At 36.6% G+C, this 11,038-nt stretch overlaps 2 long non-coding RNA genes across 2 annotated transcripts; one reads left to right on the top strand and one right to left on the bottom strand.

The window, feature by feature from the left end:
• The first annotated feature begins 3,730 nt into the window (after positions 1 to 3,730).
• LOC148879181 (uncharacterized) lies at positions 3,731 to 4,898 on the top strand. The gene is made up of 2 exons (XR_016104142.1): positions 3,731 to 4,041; positions 4,729 to 4,898. It is a non-coding gene; the product is annotated as an uncharacterized LOC148879181 (long non-coding RNA).
• A 2,378-nt stretch (positions 4,899 to 7,276) lies between these two features.
• Positions 7,277 to 8,528, bottom strand: LOC148879180 (uncharacterized). Its single transcript, XR_016110431.1, has 2 exons — positions 8,417 to 8,528; positions 7,277 to 7,543 (listed from the first exon to the last, which is right to left on the bottom strand). It is a non-coding gene; the product is annotated as an uncharacterized LOC148879180 (long non-coding RNA).
• Between the last annotated feature and the right edge of the window lie 2,510 nt (positions 8,529 to 11,038).

Raw genomic sequence — 11,038 nt, 5'->3', positions numbered from 1 at the left:
GGAAAGGAAGTCACAACCCTGCAGCGAGCTGCTCTCGAAAAATCACGATATCGTCTGGACCGTGTTCCCAAGGAAAGCTACCCGAAGGAATAAAATATGTGTACCCCCAGGAAGATTGTAAGACAGAAGTATGGATTGAAGCCCCTCAGGCGTCATGGTCGAAGGACCAAACCTGTCTAGCATCCGACCTCGGCGGGAGGTAGACGCCAAACTGCCTGAAGCAACTCGGCCTACTGGTTCATAGTCCTTAAGCTCCACCTCAGGATCACTGAGGCAGTCTGGGGACACGACTCGGATGGTGGAACCTACGTCGGCCCTACTCGAAGAATCATCTGAGCTATCAAAGCTAGACATTGGGGAAAAGATAGATTCAAGAAAGTACTCACCGGAAAGTTTGAAGAACAAGCCAAAGAACCGTGAAGACTATATAACCAGCCTTGACGTGAGCTGGAAAAGACTTGGACGCGAGTTGAAAGGTTGGACGCGAACTCAGTAGACAAACCGCAGAAGTGACAAACCAACCGGGGTCCCCCACTATTTATAGCTACAGTAACCAAGAATCGACCGTGCAGACCGAAGATAATCCGACGGCCCACGTTCTTACCGACCGCACAACCCTTAAGGTTGAGACGTGATTGGCGCACGTCTTTCCGAAAAAAGCAAAACATCAGCGCACGTCTTTTTGAAACCGACGTCGCTTCGACACGCGTCTTTTCCGAAACTGACGCACCACACGTCTCCCTGACAGTCGCCAGCGCACGTACAGCAGTGGCGCGCTTTTGAAATGACCCGCTGTCACGTCCCAGCGGCGCGAATTGGTTTGAAATTTAAAACGTGCAGTCACAACCACCAACGTTCTTGAGTAAGCACGTTTCCAGCCTTCTCGAAAACTGAAAGAACCCTAGCAAAAGCATCTCGTGTAGTGAAGGTTCGAAGGATGGGACAAATCCACCTGCTACCTCGCAAAAACTCCCCGCACCATGGCAAGACCCCCGACACAAGGAGTGAGGGGCAATTGATGAAGGAAGATTTGGCTCGACCTCTCTATTACGTGACACATGGCAGAAACAACAGCTCGGCAAAAGGGGCCAAGCCTAGGCGGGAACAAGGGCACTAGCGGACTCCCCCTACCGGGGGCCCGAACTGACCCACCTTATAACAGCTTGGGACACACTTCGCCGAACTGACCCACCTTGTAACAGCTCGGGATACACTTCGCCGAACTGACCCACCTTGTAACAGCTCGGGACACACTTCGTCGAACTGAGCCACCTTGTAACAGCTCGGGATACACTTCGTCGAACTGACCCACCTTGTAACAGCTCGGGATACACTTCGCCGAACTGACCCACCTTGTAACAGCTCGGGATACACTTCGCCGAACTGACCCACCTTGTAACAGCTCAGGATACACTTCGCCGAATTGACCCACCTTGTAACAGCTCGGGATACACTTCGCCGAACTGACCTTCCCTACAGATACCTCCGAGCTCGAGACCGCCTTGCTCAGCACTTCGCATCACTTGGCACCAAAACCAAACAAGTCGTACCACGCCTGACATTAAGGAAGTTCGTGCCCAAGGGCGCTGCGCCTGACTGAGATCTGACGTTTGGCAGTAGCACCCTAAACGGCCACCTGCCACCGCCACTGACACCGCCATCTCCGGTTAGATGACGGTTAGGCAGTGATGGTTCTGTCTCCGCAGAAAGGACGACGACCGAATTGACAAGCACAAGGGTAATCATACTTGACCTGACAAGGGCCCCGGGACGAGTGCACGAAGTGACTATAAGAGCCCCCTGCCCCCCGACAACGGAGGTATGCAAACTTTACGCTATCTGGTATTACCTTGCTTTTGAAGGATTCTAACTTGAGCTTCGGAGCCTCTACACCGGGTTCCCCCCGGAGCTTCTCCATCTCCTTTGTTTCAGGTTCCCTGCTACCCCGTTCGGAAGCAAGGCAGCGGATAGCTAAGACCGGTCGGATCGCGCTCCATCAAAATCCTATTCCTATTGATTCCAATTCTCATTCTTATTCTTGTCTTAACCAAACAGACTATGGGAATAGGCCATTCCGATTCTGATTCTGATTGCAAAGCAAACGGATCCTAAAAATCATATACACTTGGATTTATGTGCACTAGGCATTTGGGGAAATCTCAAATTCTTGTTTTCCCCTCCCTAGCATTTCTTGAAATGAAATGCTTATGTGAAACACTTTTATGGGGTGTTAATCTGAGGTGAAAAATAAGAAACATTTAAAGTAATGCCTAACCAAACAACAAAAGTAAGAAACATTTAAAATAAAATTTACAAATAAACATTTAAAACAATAAATGATTCATCTATAAATGCCCATAGGACCAAACATATAGGAAATCATCATAGGCTTTGAGAAGTTGACACTTACTATACTACCTTCTAGGGTTTTAAAAGTAGGGGATTTTGCCTTTCTTAGACCTGTACTATGCTATTCCATCTGATGATCCGAATCACCTGTTTAAAGACTCAATAATGGCCAGCTGCAATCTTTACTTCTCGCTTCGACTCCGAGCTTCCTCACATATTCTGTTAATTCTTTATTCTCAGCTTTCTCGAAGACAAAACAAAAGAATAGAGAGGGGCAATGATTACAACTGGAAGTTTGAAATAACCTATTTCTACAAGTTTACATGGGTTTGGTTCCATGCGTGTTTATAAATGGGTCTTTTATTAGATAAATATTCTATTGAAAAGTGTCACTTTAAATGTTTAATATTTTGGGGATTTTATATCCACTCTACCTCAAAATTCATAATTTGATCATAAAGTTTGGGTCAGTGGCAAGGGGGGAAAAATGCCAAATTCACCAGGGGATAGTGTTTATAGGGGGAGCTGAGAAAAAATACATTTGGAAAAATAATTTCCCAATTCTGAGGTGGACTGAACCATTAAAATCTCTATTATATTTTGTTGTTTGGTTGTGCGTTTCAAATAACGAGTCCAGATCTCCTGCCCACGAGAATCCTGCCTGCATTTATCGCAGCCACATATGGAGAACATTTCATCCTCTGCATAGTATTATGCAGAGGGAGATGTTCCCAATTCATAGGGGTAGTGTATTGTGGTTAGGCGTGGGCAGGAGATCTGGAGTCCAAGTAACACCCAATAAAACTATGCCTACCTTCCATCTCAGCTTACGACGCTCCAGGTAAGTGTTGCATAACAATAAAAGTTGGGCCCCGTTTGGGAGAAATCAGAATTTGAAATTTCCCCCAATGGTTCGTGTCTCATGCACATAGATCCAATCATTTTTGTTTTTAAATGTTTATTTAATAAATATTGAAATCAAGCAGTGGTTTCATAACTTCATGCACAATAAATACTTATACCTAAGATGTGACGGCATTTTGAGAATAAATTCCCACAAAACCAAACATGCTCTAAATACCTCTAAAATTGGACAAATTCCCTGAATCGATTGGGAAAAAAGCCTTGGTAATTTGGCTTAATAAGACTGATGGTAAGGGGTAATGGGCAAAAGAGAGAAAGAGAGTTGGGAAAAGAGAGAATATGCTGACATGTACTGCTTTATTTTATGGATTTCGTTTAACAAGAGTGGCAACAGGGACCTTCTTTCATGTTGACCGTTTCTTCCTGGATTTTTGGATTGATCAAATCAGTTATTACATATGAGCCCATATTTACCAAATCCCACCTACAAAACCGGTCTGTATCTTCCCGCTGTTTTAGAAGGGTTGTGGCCAAAACTAAGCCATCAACTTGGCATAAATAACACCCCCCTGAATCCTGATATGCCCCATTCAAGAATCGAGAAACATAAGTCATAAAAGTAAATTAAGATGGCAAGAAAAGTGTTTGCAGTGTTGTTCATTTGCATTGTTGTTTTTGCCGCAGTGCACCTTTCAGAGGCGGATGAGGCCAATTTTAACTACAAAGATTGCTTCGACAAGTGCAAAACTGATTGCACCGCAGCAGGGACGGATGGCAGCGATTGTGAAATGAAGTGCGACGACTCTTGCAGTGGGCAGGAACAATCTGGTAACTAGAGTGTGTATTCCTCATTTTTATTTTCGTTTTGATTCACATTGTGCCCATCAAAGCTTGTGGATTCTCGAGGGAGAATGATTAGGGCACATTTCATTTTTCTGTAAATCAATCATTAAGTTAAGGGGATATCTTTACGGTTAGGGTCTCTTTCGTTCATGGGAACAGGGGGTGTGGAAATTGTCCAACCGTTTGGCCGGATGGAATTAGAATCCGATTGACATTTTTTCTTTTGAGAGAATGGCCATTTCTTTTTTATATGGATTTATAATAGTGAATCAACTCTTTTATATGGATTTATAATGTCGTGTGGGTAGGTGTGGGTTGGGCGTCCAATTAATTTCTCCTCAGTCCTCTCTACAAAAAAAAAAAGAGCTCTTCTCACAAAAATTGTCCCAACCTGATCTGTGCTGTACATCATTGGACCCACCATGTATTAGATGTGTAGATACATATTATGTTGAAACAATTTTTTTTTTTTTTTATTGTTGGAGATCTGATCTCCACCCATCATTCTATTTTCCATCAATATAAAGTTTCTTCTTTCTCATATGATTATTAGATAACCATAAGATGAATGCATCACAACTTAATTTTGACGATTTTTGTCCCTTTTTTCTTTTATTTTCTTTTTTTTTTTTTCATTCCATGTTAACCCTTGGATGTGTTAAATGTTTGCAGACAGGGTGGAAGAAGGGAGGTTAGTATAACCAACAACAAAGAGTGAAGAGTCAGAATTGAAGGATAGATGCGGCTTAGCCAATAAAAGATGGAATAAATACAAGAATGGAAGTGTTGTAACAGTTTCTTCCCCATCATGATTAAATGAAATAATAATATTGTTTTGTTAATCTTCTGTGCAACAAATTATATAACACACTAACAAATTTCAAAATCCTCTGCATCGTGGAATTAAAGGTTTCATCGGTAGTTTTTCCTATATGCAACTAATACCTGGCTGCTGGGCTTAAATGATCATCCCTAAATTGCAGTTATGTAGGGCTTCCATCCTAAGATTTTTAATTTTTTCTTTTGCGCTGCAAGCCTTATAGGAGTGCAACTTCGATGGGATTTTGCTAAAATTTGAATGAGCCTGGTCCGAAGGTTGGAGTCTGAAGCAGTATTCCAATCCAAATTGCACCCCCTAATGGCTTCCAATTCAACACCCAATGCTTGCTTATTTGTGTAAAAGCCCATTAAGACGTGACTCCAATTTTATTGAATAGAAGAGAAAAGGTTTATTTTTTTGTCAATGTTTGGATTTAATAAAAAAAATTAGATGACATTCAAAAGGGTTTTTTTTTTTTTTTTTCAAATGCCACTTAACAATTGATTAATAGTAATATTGACATGTTTTAAAAGTTTGGATATTGAATTGTTGTATTTTAAAGTTTGAAGACCAGAATGACATTAAGCCCAAAATACAAGGTACTAATGGGAAATTTTCCTTATTTTTAATGAAAAATGTTGGTTTCAATACGTTTTAGTGGCTTGAACAAATAGATGATTCACTTGATTCTCTTACCATTTGTGAGAGAGAGATAGAGAAAGAGGTCATATTCATTGAGAATAGATTTATTAATGGAGCCGTGACAGGACTTGAATCAGCATCTCTTCTGAGACATTTATTTACCAATTAAGCCACCACTCAGTTGGTGGGAGTGGTAGGGTGATTTTGTTTAGGGGTTTTATTGGTAGACCATTTCAAAGAATCATGCAATCTAAAAGCTTAATTAACATGCCCCCTTATGTAAAAGCCCATTGGGCTTGAAGCATGGATCAAGTATACCATCCATGAAATTTAATTCACTGTGTAGGGGTAACGAGCATCAAACACTAGATCACTCGATTAAATAGGCTCTTGTATCGTTTCAAATAACCGTTTAACCTAGAAGCTTAAGCTATTAGGTGAGATTCATGATGAGTTTTTGTTTTCTAACAGTCAACATATCATTATAACTAGAGGTGTAGATTGGGCCGTGTTGCCTGTGGCCCGGCATGACCCATATATATTATTTGGAAAAATCTATGATATGGAATCAAAACCCACCCACAAATTTTGATAAATAGCACCTGATTATGTATCACATTTATGATTCCAATTTATTGGTCAATTGTTTTTTTTTATATCATATATTTTTGGTAAAATAGTCAAATTCATATTATTTATATATAGTATATATATTTATATAATATTTTAAATTATAATTATATAATAATATATAGTAATTAATATATTAATAAAATAAATAATTTTTTTTTAAATTTTATTATACTAATTTATTTAATTATTATATATATATAAGCAATTGTATACACAATTCATATAAAATTAAAATTTTAAATTTTTTGCCAATTTTTTTTTAAATAAATAGCTTTGGCCCGATGCACGGCCCCGACTTAGCCCAAGACTCAGCCCATGGGCCAGCCCAGCCTGTGGCACAGCACAGGGGAGGGCAGCACGACTGATAATGGCCTGCAAGCTAGCACGGCACGACCCACTTTACATCTCTAATTCAAACAATAATTTGTTAGCAGGGGTTCCAATGAAAGCTTAATCCTGGATCTCTTGAAAGCAGAAAAGTGTGAGCAGACTGAGAACATAGCATTCAACCACACATCAAAAAAAAAAAAAAAAAAATACACGGAGACATTTTAGTTAATTTATAGATATAAAGAGCTGACTTATCAATTGGGACTCGACTTGTAAGGCTCGCGAGCTGACTCGAATATATATATATAGAAAATAATATATATAATAAAAAAACATAATTATTAATTATTAAAATTCTTAATTTTTAAATATCAAATAAAAATTATTTTAATTATATATAATTTTTTATTTTTATAAAACATTTTTTCTCAAAATCAAGCTTGAACCGAATCGAGCTCGAACTTATGAATTTTTTACTCGAGCTGCGTTCGAGCTCAAACCAAGATTCGGCTCGGCTCGGCTAGAATCCACCCATATGTGCAATGAGATGGAACCACCATTACAAAAGTGGGGTAAGTATCGGAAGTTTAATCGCATTTGGTACTTACGGGGTTTTTGCTTTACATATCTAAACATACTACAAGCAAGCGCAAGCAAGAAGCATTACAAGTTCTTTTCTTTGATCAATTTCACATTTTCACCCAAGCTTTTAGTATTACTGGAAACCAAATTAGAGGTTTAATTAAACTTTTTTAGATTAATGGTACGTGAGTTCAGAGAAAGAGAGAGAGAGAGTTTATATTTTGAGATGGAGAAACTTTATTCAAATCCTTGTCTTTCCTTGGCGTACATTATTAACTTGAAGAATATGAAAAATGGTTGCATGAGATCAACAAGGATATTCGCACATACACTGCCTGAGGGGATACATGTAAGAGTAGCATACCGCCTTGCCACCTGGGTGCTTCTCTTCGCATTGAGCTTGGCAAATTTCATTTTGGGTGCAGGGCGACCAGGATTCCAAGCATGTTTTTGCCTCAACCTTGCGTGTCATTTCTCCCACTGTATTACAACACCAAACACACCCAGATAATTAATTAATTAACTGCTAGCCAACTATTTGTTTAATTTTCTCTCAGAAAAACTCAACTTCATCCTCTTCTGATAAGTCTCGTAACATTAGTTATAGCATTGTTCTTAGACCCTGCTATTTGAAGTTGATATGGAATAATGGAACCACCTACCTACATACAGACCTTAGGCAACTTAAAAGAGGATTAAGAGGAAGCAAAATGTTGGCGAAAGCTTTCAGTGTGTCGACCCCACTGTGAGGGCACTGGTTCTGTTGTACTCATTTTGAGGGCACTCAAAAGATTTCTGTATGTGTATTGCTACTGATCTACCAGAATATATAGACAATATAGTCTGTGGGATATGTTATGGCTCCGGCTGATTATAGATGGGTATTAAGTAGTTAACTATGGACTCCAAGCAAAATATCGGCAAGAAAATAAATTTAAGAAACAGTATTCTAAAGTATTAAGAAAAAGTTGAGTGATTTGGTTTTCTGTGGCCATTATAGATGCAACCAAAATTTCATTTTACTTACAAAGAAATTTGACCTATATAAATAGACGAAAGTCTTACAGAAATAGTGATTATGGGCTTTTTGCTTAATGCAAATATATACTACAACTCTACAAGCAAGCAAGAAGTGTTGTAATAGTCATCATGAGCAATTTCAACTAGGGGGAGGTTTCAATTTTTCTAGAAACAAAATTAATATGAAACTTTTCATTTATATCTGAGAAATGTAAGATAGAGAGCCCAACAAAAACATATAATATGAGAATATATATACTTGAGAATAAGAGAAATTATGATGAAGAACTGTAGAGGAATCTAATATATAATAAATTGGTTAGCTGTTCAAACCTGAGGAAGCAATGAGGAGGAGCAAGAGGAAATAAGAGGTTGCAGAGAGCTTTTCCATATTCACAAATCACAATACCAAATTATTTCAGTAAAATCTTTTAAGCATCAATCCCCTACTACTCCCTTTCTTTTTTATAGAGATTAAGGAGGGGATTTCACAACATTAAAGGTTTAATGATGTGATGAGTCATCGAATTCAATAGGCCACATGAATTTCACGGTCTGATGTCACTTGTAAATCTATAAATGGATGTTCCAAGGCCAATATGTCAAGCAACCTTAAGTCACTTGTAAATCTATAAATTCGGATATTGCTTGATCCAATTCGAATTCGATCCGTTTACACCCCTACTTATACTTTTTAAAGGTGTAAAAGATGTATAGATGAGATTTTGTCTTCTAATAAAGCAAAAACATTGATAAATGGTCAAACATTTCACTCTACATTAAGGATTTACTTGCCCAAAACAAATTAGAAAAAAAAACCTCTACATTAAAGATTAATTATATGTTATTGAAAAGGTTTTTAGTGTATCCAACCATTTTTATATTTTTTGTCTGTATCTATACATTTTTAAAACGTATTCATATCCGTATCCATATCCAAACTTCCGTACAATATCTGATACAATTACTTTAATAATTGTTTTGAACCCGGGTTTCTTAAATTTAATGTTTGATGTGATTATTTGATTCTTTTCATTCAAACCAACATAATTTTACAAACAAAAGAAAGCCTAAGCTTATCCTCCACCAAAAATGTTTTCAATATAATTAGGAGGATAACAATGACAATTGAGAAAAAAAATCATGTGCAGTCCTGTTACCCACACGTTCTGTTGATAAAACATTATTGAGTTTGCGTCCAGTAATGACAAGGATAGTCCCAAAAACTTGACCCACCAAATGGTTGAACTCATCAGACAGACACAGTTGGAATTTGCAAAGATCTTATTAAAAACACTAAAAATCAAAATTTTACTTATTTCATGCATATGCCTACAACTAAATAGAAATCAGTTTTAATTTATTTCCTCCCATAAATTTCACGCTTTATTTAGGAGAAAAAATCTATGTTGCATGAACTCCACCATAAAGCAAAAAGGTGAACCAATAAAAAAAAATGGCACATGAAAATAAATAGAGCATGTATTTAATGTGATTGACTTAAATATTGTTTTAACATGCAGAAAGTATTCATAAATGCCCCACAGTTGGACTCTTAGAAGGAATGCTAATTTCCTACAATTACTACATTTTGGAAAGCTATTTTTTCGATCACCATTTTAGAAGCAACCAAATTTTCATTTTATGTGCAATGGGATGGAAAGCTTATGTACATTCTAGATGATCGTTTTGTGTTTCATCTTTTCTTATAATTCTTACTATTATTTAATTAATTATTTCAACATGAGCTGACCTATTGACTTTCAAGTTCGAAATGTTGAATAACAATCTAATTGGAAAATGATTTCATTTTGGGGTCAACTTTGAATTTTGTAGTTCGATTTCATCATCAATATATATAAAAGTAATTCTTGTTGAACATACCAATTTGCTTGAGTATTATTAATGTTTTAAATTTTATTGGTGAAAATTAAAATATCTCGATATAGGAGTATATAATGAAAAACAATGGGAGTTAATAACTTAAATATAAGATGAGAGGTAATAAGACTGCAAATGGATCAAGTTGAACCAATATCAATATATCCAAATTTGATTTGTTTAATAATAATCAAATTCGAATTGGATAGTATACATCAGATATCTGATTGATTCAAATTGAATTTGGATTATAATCAGATATTAAATAGTATAAATAAATTAAACTAAAAGTGATCAAATTATTATTTATTACAAATAAAAAAACTAAATATGACTAATATTATATTTTATGAACAAAATAAATTTAAAATTACTTGAGTAAAACTTGAACAAATGACAAATTAATGAAAATGCAACATTCAGACCCCATTTGCTTTTCGGTAAGTTACTTATCTAGGTAAATGTAATTATCTGGGTAAGTTTTTCTTGGGAAACACTTACCCACGTAAGTGCACCCATGTTCTTTTATTTCTCATGTAAATAAGGCAATGACCATTTTACCCATAAAAATCCATTATTAAAAAGGGCATTTTTGTCCGACGTGTTGGCAACTTTCCCCCGAGGTGGGAAAGTTATTTACCCACCTAGGAGATGGGTATCACTTACCCATTGAAAGGATATGCTACATGCTTCGGCCATGTTTGGGAGTGCTTAAGTTAAAAATAAGTGCTTAAAAACATGTGCTTATTCGAATAAGCACTTATTTGCATTTGGCACCCAACTTTTTCAAGTGTTTATTTATTTTTTAAAATAAGCACTTATTTTTTATTGGGTGTTCGGTAGTCGTTTTCTCTAATAAGCACTTAAATAAGCATTTGTGACTATTTTGTCCTTCATTTTTTTTCAAATTTTCAAAATTTACCCTTTGAAAGCACTTTTAATAAATTATTTTTATAAAAACACTTTTATGAAAGTACTTTTATAAAAATACTTTTATGAAAGCAATTTTATATAAGTACTTTTATGAAAAAGATTTTACAAAATCACTTTTATGAAAGCACTTTTAGCTTTTGT

This window comes from Nelumbo lutea, chromosome 1, assembly GCF_056320005.1.
Source record: "Nelumbo lutea isolate HS-2025 chromosome 1, American lotus-T2T, whole genome shotgun sequence".
NCBI classification, from domain to species: domain Eukaryota; kingdom Viridiplantae; phylum Streptophyta; class Magnoliopsida; order Proteales; family Nelumbonaceae; genus Nelumbo; species Nelumbo lutea.
This window is presented reverse-complemented; position numbering and strand designations above follow the sequence as displayed.